The sequence below is a fragment of the Gracilinanus agilis genome, chromosome 4 (genome assembly GCF_016433145.1).
Source record: "Gracilinanus agilis isolate LMUSP501 chromosome 4, AgileGrace, whole genome shotgun sequence".
Lineage (NCBI taxonomy): Eukaryota > Metazoa > Chordata > Mammalia > Didelphimorphia > Didelphidae > Gracilinanus > Gracilinanus agilis.
The window spans coordinates 290,925,145-290,935,687 of record NC_058133.1 but is presented as its reverse complement, the minus strand read 5'-3'; positions in this window follow the sequence as shown (position 1 = coordinate 290,935,687).

Below are 10,543 nucleotides of genomic sequence, written 5' to 3'. Positions count from 1 at the left end.
TAGGAAATGTCTGAAGTCAGATTTGGACCCAGGACCTCCCATCTCTGGACCTGGCTCTCAATTCACTGAGCCAACCTAGCTGCCCCCTTAGCCAGCTATATTGTTTCTACTGCCCTCTCTCCTTTTCAAGCTTCCCATTATGTTTGATTTCCTCTCATGGAAATATAAGGTCCCTGAAGGCAGGCACAATCTTGCTTACTTCTTTTTATATCTCTACCCAGTTCTTAGCACCTGCTTGACATGTAAGCACCTGATAAAACTACCTAAATCTATCTTTCTGGCTTTAGTATGAATTTAGTAAGAGAACTACTATTTAGGGGAGCTAGGTGATGAAGAAGATAGAATGTGATGCCTGGGGTCAGGAAGACCTGACTTTAAATTCAGCCTCAGAAACTTCCCAGTCATGTGATCCTGGGCAAGTCACTTAAGTCTGTTTGCCTGTTTCCTCATCTGTAAAATAAATCAGAGAAAGAAATGGTAAATCACTCCAGTAGCTTTATCAAGAAAATACCAGATGGGACCATGAAGAGTAAGATGCTGCTAAAACAATGAATGACTAGTATTTAGGAAGGGAGCTAAATTTTGAACCTAATCCCCTACACACCCAGAGATTTAGATATTGTAAGGGAAAACTACTGAGGGAAAACATTTGTGCATTTGTTCTAGCTATATTTTTAAATTATATTTTTATTTTGAATATTTCCCATAGTTACATGTTTCATGTTCTTTCCCTCTCCCCAACCCCCCCAACCCCCCTTAGCCGACACACAATTCCACTGGGTCTTACAGGTATCATTGATTAAGACCTAATTCCATATTATTGATAGTTGGGCTAGAGTTATTGTTTAGTGTCTACATCCCCAATAATATCCCATCAGCCCATGTGTTCAAACAGTTGTTTTTCTTCTGTGTTTCTCCTCCCACAGGAATGTGGCTAGTTTTCTTTCTCATAAGTCCCTCAGCCTTGCTGTCTAGCTATATTTTTTAAGTAAATACCCCTTCATAAAAGCTGACTCAATACTAAGTAGCTAAATGGAACTGGGATGTTAGTCAGTTGACGCTTAAAAACAAGAAGGAACTCAACTGCTTGGGTTTGCGCTAATGGCAGAGAAAAGAGATTCCCCAACCTTTTTGGGGTACTGCCCCCACCAAGAAGGATAAAAAAATAATAGGTCTGGCCCTGAGAAAGTAGGATCAGGGAAACCATGTTACATTATCTGTCTGTCTATCTCTGTCTGCCTATCTATCCATTCATCTGCCTATCTACTTGTTGATTTATCTATATCTACAATATGCTGTTGTTATTGTTGTAGAATCTTTTCCAGTTGTGTCAGACTTGGTGGCCCCAATTGGATTTTTCTTAGCAAAGATACTGAATGTGGCCTGCCATTTCTTTCTCCAGCTCATTTCATTGATTAGGAAACTGACAAAGAGGCTTAAGTGACAGGCTCAGGGTCACATAGTTAGAAAGTGTCTGAGGCCAGATTTGAACTTGGGAAAAGGAGTCTTCCTGAGTCTAGGGTCAGCCCTCTATCCACTGTACCACCTTAGCGGCTCTAGACCTACACTATACTCTTTCCTATTCCCAATGGCTTCCTCAGGAAGTCATAAGATCATAAAACTGCAGATTTAGAGTTGGAATGGACCTTAGAGGCCAGCAAGTCTATTATTTTCCTTTCAGAAATAAAATCATTTCGTTTGATGAAGAAATCATGGCACAGAGAGATTTTGTGACTTGTCCAGAATCACATAGACAGTAAGTGAAGTCTTCCTGACCTCAAGTGTATAGGTGTATCCACTATACCTTACAGAAAGTAGAAGAAGAATCAAAATTTATGCCCAGTTAAAAACCTATTCCAAGGCATCCGGGGTAGTGACATGCCTTTTATAACTGCCAGTTCTTTTTTCTGGCAGTCATAAAAAAAAAAAAAAAGTAACCACTGACATATTTCAGAGATGCAGACAGCTAAATTGTCACAGCTTCTGAAAGAAGAAAGAAACTGGGCAATGGGAGACTTCCTCGTCTGCAGACTCCAGCTTCAGTGTTTGTTTCCAAATCCCACAGCCCAATTCACAAAGTAATAATGGACTTGTGATTTAGCTTCTCTAGGACTCGGTCAAAATGGCCAGGCACACTGGCTACTTCCCTGGACCCAGCAGTTTAGCATTTGTCACCCCAAACACTAAGACGAATCAGCTTGACCCATAAGTCCCATTCTGTGTGCTCTGTGCACTGGAACACCAAGGACTGAGAGTCCAAGTCCATTTTCTATGTTAGCAAGCGATCTGAAGTTATACAGAAAGAATTCTTGCCTTCCATCAGACGTGGAATTAGAGGGCAGGCCACTAATCCTCTGGGGACGTCACAGTACACATTCCTGCTGCAGCTGATGCTGTCCGTCTTTCTACAAGAGTGTTTACTCTCTATCTCTGGCCAGCGATCAGACATTGAAGGCAGAAAAATAAATCATAAGAGAAGGAAAGAGATCGACATGAAGCTCATGCCTCCTGAGACTTGTTCATGAGAGAAATCGGCACACCATTTCCCCTAAATTATTTCTTCCTAAGATGACTTGGCAGCTCTGAATGTTAGGAGGCAAAATCTGGAAAAGTTTTTGCGATATGCCCAATTTTCTACTTTCAATGCTTAGGTGAAAAGTCTTTAAGCTTCCCGGAGGACATGAGGATTTGAAAAGGAAAAGGTAACTGAATATGAAGCTTTCCTTCTACTTATACAGAACAGATTTCTAAAAAAAAAATTGAACCAGTCTCCTGAAATGAAATGCCAATTAACCCTCAGTAGGAGGGCCACTGCTATCCAATTGGTGGCTCATGGCAAAGGTGGGCCTTCACAGGCAGGAAGGACAAATTTCCATTTTGGAAGTCAGGGTCTTAGCATATCCCTCTACAACCTGTTATTAATATAGCTACCAAAATAATCTTACTAAGGTATAGGTCTATGTCATTCTCCGGGTCAAAAACCTGTGGCAAATCCGTATTGTCTCTAACTAGGGTTCTTAACCTGGGGCTGTGAACTTTTTTCTTTTTTTTAATGAAAAAAATATATGTTAATATATTTTGCTTCCTTGGTAAGGCTTTAGGTTTTTTTTTATATATTTTAGAAAATTATTCTGATAAGGGATGCATAGATTTCAACAGACCCACAAAGGAGTACAGGAAGTCAAAGGAAGGGAATAAGCATTTATGTAATTCTACTATGTGCCAGGCACTGTGCTAAATGCAAGAAGCCTACAAGGTAGGTGGTGTTATTACCCCCATTTTACAGTTAAGGAAACTGAGGCAAATAGAGGTTAAGTGGACTCATCCAGGTCACACAACTAGTAAATGCCTACAATTGGTCAGATTTGAAAGATCAAATTGAAAAATCAGATTGAAAGATCAAATTCAGATCTTCCTGACTCCAGATCCAGGACTTTATCCACTGCATCATCTAGCTACTTTTTTTGTATCTATGACACAAAAACATTTAAGAGCTCTTGTACTAGTCCTCCGCAATCTAGGTACAAATTACCTTTCTAGACTTATTTCCTATTATTCCCTTTTGTTTTCATGTTTAGCATGGAAAAGAAAAAGGAAATGGAAGAGAAGGGAAGGGAAAAGTGGACAAGTAGTTATTAAGTGCCTACTATTTGCCAGAAAGAAGAACATGAAGAAGAGGAGGAAGAAGAGAAAGAAGAAAGATGAAAGAAAATTACTCTGTGCCTTGACACAGTCTGTGATTGTTGTACTCTGCAGTTTCTCAAGCATTATTCAAGCCCATACTTTTCATCATATTTGATGCTGGCCTTAACTTTTTGTCCATACTTAGCGCCTCTCATGGACACTCAATGAACTGGCTATGTGTGTGGTCAGACAAGGCTGTGTTCTATCTAGACTTCCTCTACCGTTTTCCAGAAATCATTTCCTCCTGGAAGCTCACTCCAGTCCTAGATTTACACAATGGAAAACCCTTCTGCTCCTGTGGCCTCTCCTTCTCATAGGGTAGCTTCTTCCAGAACCCTCATTTAAGGAAGCTGCTGAGCCCAGCCATGTCTCATTCATCTCTAGGCTGTATTCTGGACCTTCTCTGTTCTACTTGTGTAGCCAGTAAAAGAGTAAAAGATGAAATGACTGAGGAAACAAAGTTTGATCTCCCCAGCATATTAATTTATCAAGTAATGCTTGTCAATTGCCCAATAAACTGGGACTAAGCCCCTTCTTTAGAGCTGGACCCCAAATACAGGGAGAGATGGACTTTTATACAGTAAAAATAATTCATTAAATAAGGCCAATTAAGAAATGATATAACATTAGACAATCTGATATCTAATTGGATGAAAGATTAAGGACTTTCCAAATTGAGAGGGGGGAAAGTGAATAGATAAAATTCTCTGAATTCAGGAAACATTGTGTCCCATTCCTCCCCCAAGTATCTGTAAACAATCAAAGAAACATGGAAGAAATACCTGATTGATCAATATGGGGCTAGTTTTCAGATAAGATATAAGGGTTAGTTGAGATATATAATTGAGATAATTCCTTTCATCAGCCTTGGGATCTGACTGCAATTCTGGTCAACATAACCCAGGTCCTTATTTAAGGGTCTCTAAACAGCAGGTACGGATGGTCCAGTTTCCCAACCAAACAGGTCTAGGTTCAAACAATACAATAACTTTAAAACATTATTCTGATAAGGGATCCAAAGGTTTCAACAGGCTGACAAAGGAGTCCAGGAAGTCAAGGGAAGGGAATAAGTATTTATGTGGTCCTATTATGTGCCAGACACTGTGCTAAATGCAAGAACCCTACAAGGTAGGTGGTATTATTATCCCCATTTTATAGTTAAGGAAACTGAGGCAAATAGATGTTCAGTGCCTCACCCAGTTCCCACACTTGAATAAACTTTTCTCACAAGACAGAATTTGGACCAGGTCCATAACTGAAAGCAAACTAAACTAGTTTCAGAATTGAGTCACAAAATGGAGTCAGTGTGGTTCACTCAGTTCCCACAATTCTTACTACCACTTGCTGTCCTAATCTCCTCTACAATTTTCTCACACTCTACTGCAGAGTATTTTGCCTCTCTCCTTTTTCAGCTTCCTTTTATGTGTTAACCTCCCCCCATTACAGTGTAAACTCCTTAATGGCAGTGTGTTTCTCTTTACTTGTATTTGCATTCTCCAAGCTAAGAACAGCATCTTAAGGAAGCACTTAATAAATAAATGCTTGTTGATGACATGACTGACCAACTGAATTGGAAATAGGCATTTTATCCATTTAGTTTTTGTGCCATCAGAGATGATTGGACAAAATTGTCTCTCTGGTTGCATCTAACAAGGAATTTAGTATTATTTTGGCCCCTTTCCCTATGATCTACAATCACAGAAGCTGAGAAGCCACAAGATTAGAACCACATTTAAAATGTTTTCCTAATGAAAGATCTATAGTACTATAGATATTAAATATTTTTATTCTCCCCTTTGAAATCCCACTCCAGTGGCTAACTATGACATGAGGATGATCCTGGATTCTTTTTTTTTGTAATTATTTGGAGATTTGTTAGATAAAAATACACAGGTAACTCTTTTTCTGCCTCCCCTTACCCCGTTAGAGAAAGCATCATTTGATTAAAAAGATACATGTACATTTAAACTATTTCTTACTTATTTCTATTCATTAGTTCTTTCTTTGGAGATGGACTTACACGAGTCATTCCGTTCTTTTGGTGTGATCCTGGATTCTTGAAGACATCAGCAAAACTGAAATCAGTTCTGGCAGACTCTGCCCCTTGATACGTGTGTGACTTTGGACAAGTAATTTCACTTTGATGGGTCTCTATTTTATTCATTAGCAAATTGAGGAGATTGGACTAGATGAACTCAAAGATCTCTTTCAATTCTGGATCTATGATCTCCATGATCTGTCATGGCTGAAAGGCAGATCATATAATCCTGCCAGTAGAAGACCAACACACCAGTGATGAGAAGGGGTAGGGAATAGGAGCTATTTGCCAGTACAGAGAGAGGTGATCAACACACCTAGGTTATACATAATGGTAGAGTCTAAAAACTCTGGTGCCTGAAAATATTGAGGGTCATCACCATTAGGCTAACTCCCAAGACAATCCACATTTGAGTCAATGGAAAACCATAAAAGAAAGGAAAAAAGCAAAATGACTCCTAGGCCTATGCAAGCTCCTTTCTCTTCATCAGTGATAGAAGAGACAGAGTGTGCTAAGAACCACAGCTTTTAAACCATCTAGAGGAATTGAATCCTATCAGTCTTGATATTTTCCATATAAATGACACAAGAAGATTCTAAGAAGTCTCAGATAAATGAAAAGTATGTATACAATGGAGAAGTGCTACCTATTATTGATGTTCCCATATCTCAAGCCAGTGCAAACACAGCCTCCTTCTATGAAACTTCCAGTTCAACAGGCACCACAAGGAGTGAGTAGGCATCAGATCTTTTCAGAGTGGATGAAAGGTAACCTCAGAGAGTAGACGAGGTAGGGGTGTGAAGGATAGTGAAAAGATAGAAGGGAGAATGGGATAGTGAAAGTTCTCTTAAAAGAGCTGCAGAGTTTGCATGGTGTCTGGCATAAAGAAAACACCTAATAAATGCTGATTGTCTTACAAAGTAACCAACTTCTATGCGAAAGGTACCATTCTAGGGTCTGGGAATACCAAGTCAAAGTGGAAAATGGTTTCTAACATTAAGGAACTTTACCTGGCAACAAGAAAGGAAAATACTGCCTTGTGTTCTATTCTGAACAGTGGCTCGGTTAACTGTTCATGGGAGAACAAAATACGCGCCCCCTGATCAAGCACCAATCCACACTCCTCTTACTGAAAAGTACTGGGATGAGGTGGGGGGGTGTCCCCTGGATTTTTCCTAGCACTGAAAGATATAGTCTAATTCATTCATTCTTCCTGGCTTCTTTAGCCTGAAGCCAATCTTTGTCTTCTGTAGACAAATTTTATTCACCCACTTTATAGTCAAACTTCATTCATCCACTTTATAGACATCCCCACTTACATGAGAAGAGGAAGGTCAATAACTAATCATTCATTCATTTGATTGTCATTAGGGAAGTGCCCATGTGCAGAGCATGATGCTATACTTCATACAAAATTAAGATGGCTTTCAGCCTCTACCCTCCAAGCTTTAAGCTTGGCATTGATATGAGGCTTTTTGGTTTAGAAAGTATTTTATAAACATTTTACTTCAGCAAACATCTGTTTGGTGTTCATGTGCAAGGCATTGTGTACCAGGGCTGTGGATACAAAGACCAAAACAAAAATAAGAGCTAACATTTATATAGCACTCTAAGCTTTGCAAAGTGATTTATAAATATTATTTCAGTTTACCCTCACAACAACCTTTGGGGGCAGGTGCTATTATTATCCCCATTTTATAGATGAGGACACTGAGACTGAGAACACTGAAGTGACTTGCCCCAGGTCACACAGCCAATGTGTCTAAGGTCACATTTGAACTCAGGACTTCTGACTCTTAAATCTAATGCTCTATCCACAGTACCACCTAGCAGCCTGGTTTCCTACCTATAAAAATTCCTAATGAACTAGGTGAGAATAATGTTATTGAGATATTGTCATTATTATTGCCATTTTATCAAAGAAGGAACTGACTTCAAAAGATGAAAGTATGAAGTTAATATAGCTAATAAGTGACAATGCTGGGGTTTGAACCAGAGTGTTCTGATGCTGAATTTAGGGCTCTTTTCCAACATCCCTGCTGACCTCTCCTTGGTATTTCCACCATATAACCAAGAAATAAACCTGAGCTAAGCTACCTGGAGCAGGCATGATCTCCCTTACATAGGATGATACAATTTGGTTTTCTCCTTCGTAAGTTACCATTTAGTCACATAAATCCAGTTTCTAATTTAAGCAGGTCATTTGAGGCATAATTTAGAACTAATAGGCTGAGGCGATAGTTTACAATTAACATCTTTCTTAAACCAGACAAGGTTTTGGAGTCGTCACAGAAAACCAAGTCTCTGTGATTATCCATGTACCAGCTGTGCACTGATCAGGAACCTGAGAAGAATTTTGCTAATTATCATTACTTAGAGGAAAATAATTAGTTGCTTTGTGGGGAGAACACAGAGCAAATGCAACTGCTTCCATTTTAATTTCAGTCACAAAAGATGATGAGAATCAAAGTTGGTCTCTGTATTTTCGAAAATCACAAGCTCATTAGCAAGTTAGCAGATTATGTGGGGACGGATGCTCAGATTTATGAATTAATTGGTATACTATATATGGCTGGCCCCAGTGTCATGGTTTTAGTCCCACAGAGAACATGACTACCAAATAACAAGGTAAAAGTGGCAGGAAAAAAAAAGAGAAGGCCAGTGTAGCTTTTCTGATATTTCTGAAAATGATCCCCATACTCATTTTCTCCTGTTCCTTTCCTTGAAAAGGATAAAAAAGATACCTGAGTCAACATGATCTAAAATAGGCTTAGAATAGGGCAGCTAGATGGCTTAGTAGATGAGAGAGCCAGACCTAAAAACAGAAGGTCCTGAGTTCAAATTTGCCCTCAGGCACTTTCTATTTGCATGATACTGAGCAAGTCGCTTTACCCCAATGGTATCATCCTTATGATACTACTATCAGTTCTAAGATAGAAGGTAAGAATTATTTTTTTTTTAAAGTAGACTTGGAGTTAGGAAGAGCTAGGTTCAAATTCTATCTCAGACATTTATTAGTTACATGTGTGACCCTCAAACTCCATGAGCCTCTAATTTCTTCCTGTATAAAATGAAAATAAGTTCATTGACCTCTTAGGGTTGTTGTGAGGAGTAAGTGAGATTTTATAGATGTAGGAGTATATATATATATATATATATATATATATATATATACTATATGGAGAGAGACGTATGTGTATAATGTGTATATATAATGTATATATATTAGTAAATGTACACATGTATATTTTTATTTACATATATACAAATATACACACATATGTTTATATGAAAGAACCAAGAAATAAACCATATTATATATGTGTGTGTATGTGTGTGTGCGTGTGCTTTATAAACCTTAAAGCATCATACAACTGTCTACTATCATTATTATTCAAAAACACCGCTCTATTGTTATACACAGTTGTAGGCCACCCCTGGAGCCCAACCTTCTACCTCAGAGGTAAGACCCACTTTGAAAGTGGAAGCGTCAGGTCTGCATTTAGTTACTCTGATTTCTGGTGTTTGGGGTATTGTTAGTAACCCCTCCTCCTCCAAAGTTAGTGTGAATAAAGACCATTTTGTTAGCCCTGAGTCAAAGGCAAATAAAGGGTAGCTGTCCATGGTTAAGTTTCTCTGGAGAAAATGAGATGACCTGGAAATTTGGGAGACGATCTCTGGTGATTGTGTTGCTGATGGATGAGTAAGGATCAGATTGGCAAAAATTAACTAATTAAAATGAATAAAAGATTAAAAATAAAATCTTTAAGATTAATTAACGAAATCATTAAAATGAAAGTGTCAAGCTTTTAGAAAACCTGTTCATTCCATTAGTGGAGTTTGAACGGATCCAACCATTCTGGAGAATAATTTGGAACTGTGCCCCAAGGGCTATAAAATTGTGCTACCCTTTGATCCAGCAGTACCTAGCTCTGTATCACAAGGAGAGCAAAGAAAAGGGGGAAATTGTACACAAATATTTATAGCAGCATTTTTTTCTGATGGCAAAGAATTGGAAGTTAAGGAGACACCTATCAAGTAGGGAATGGCTTAGCAGACTGGGGCATATGATTGCGATAAAATACTGTTGTGCTATAAGAAATGACAAGGAAGATGTAAAAACTTAAATGAACTGATACAATGCAAAGCAACCAGAACCAGGATAACATTGTACAGTGATAGCAATATTATAATGATGATCAACTGTGAAATAATCAGCTACTCTGATGAATAGTGATCCAAGACAATTCCAAAGGACTCATGATGAAAAATGCTATCTACCTCCAAAGAAAGAACTGAAGAACTCTGAATACATACTGAAGCATATTTTTTCACTTTATTTTTCTTGCTTCCTTTTTTGCAACAGACTAATATGGAAATATGTTTTGCATGCTTTACAAGTACAATTGATATCATATTGCTCACTTGCTCAGTGTATGGAGGAGGGATTGGAGGAAGGGAAAAATTTGGAACTAATTTTTAAAAATAAATGTTAAAAAATAAAAAGATAGGTATAGCGAGGTAGCTCACTGGATAGATGCCAGGTTTAGAATTGGGAGTTCCAAATTCAAATTCTTACTTAGACATTTCCTGGCTGTGTGACTCTAGGCAAGTCACTTAACTCCATTTACCTAGCCCTTATCACTCCTCTGCCTTCAAACCAATACTTGCATTGATTTTAAGATAGGAGGTAAGCATTTTTGAGAGAGACAGAGACAGAGACAGAGACAGAAAGAAAGAAATGAAAAATTGAATGAGAGCCTAGAAAAAGTGCATTCCAAAAGTGGGAAGGAATGGAAAGGTTTTGAAAATCTAGTACAG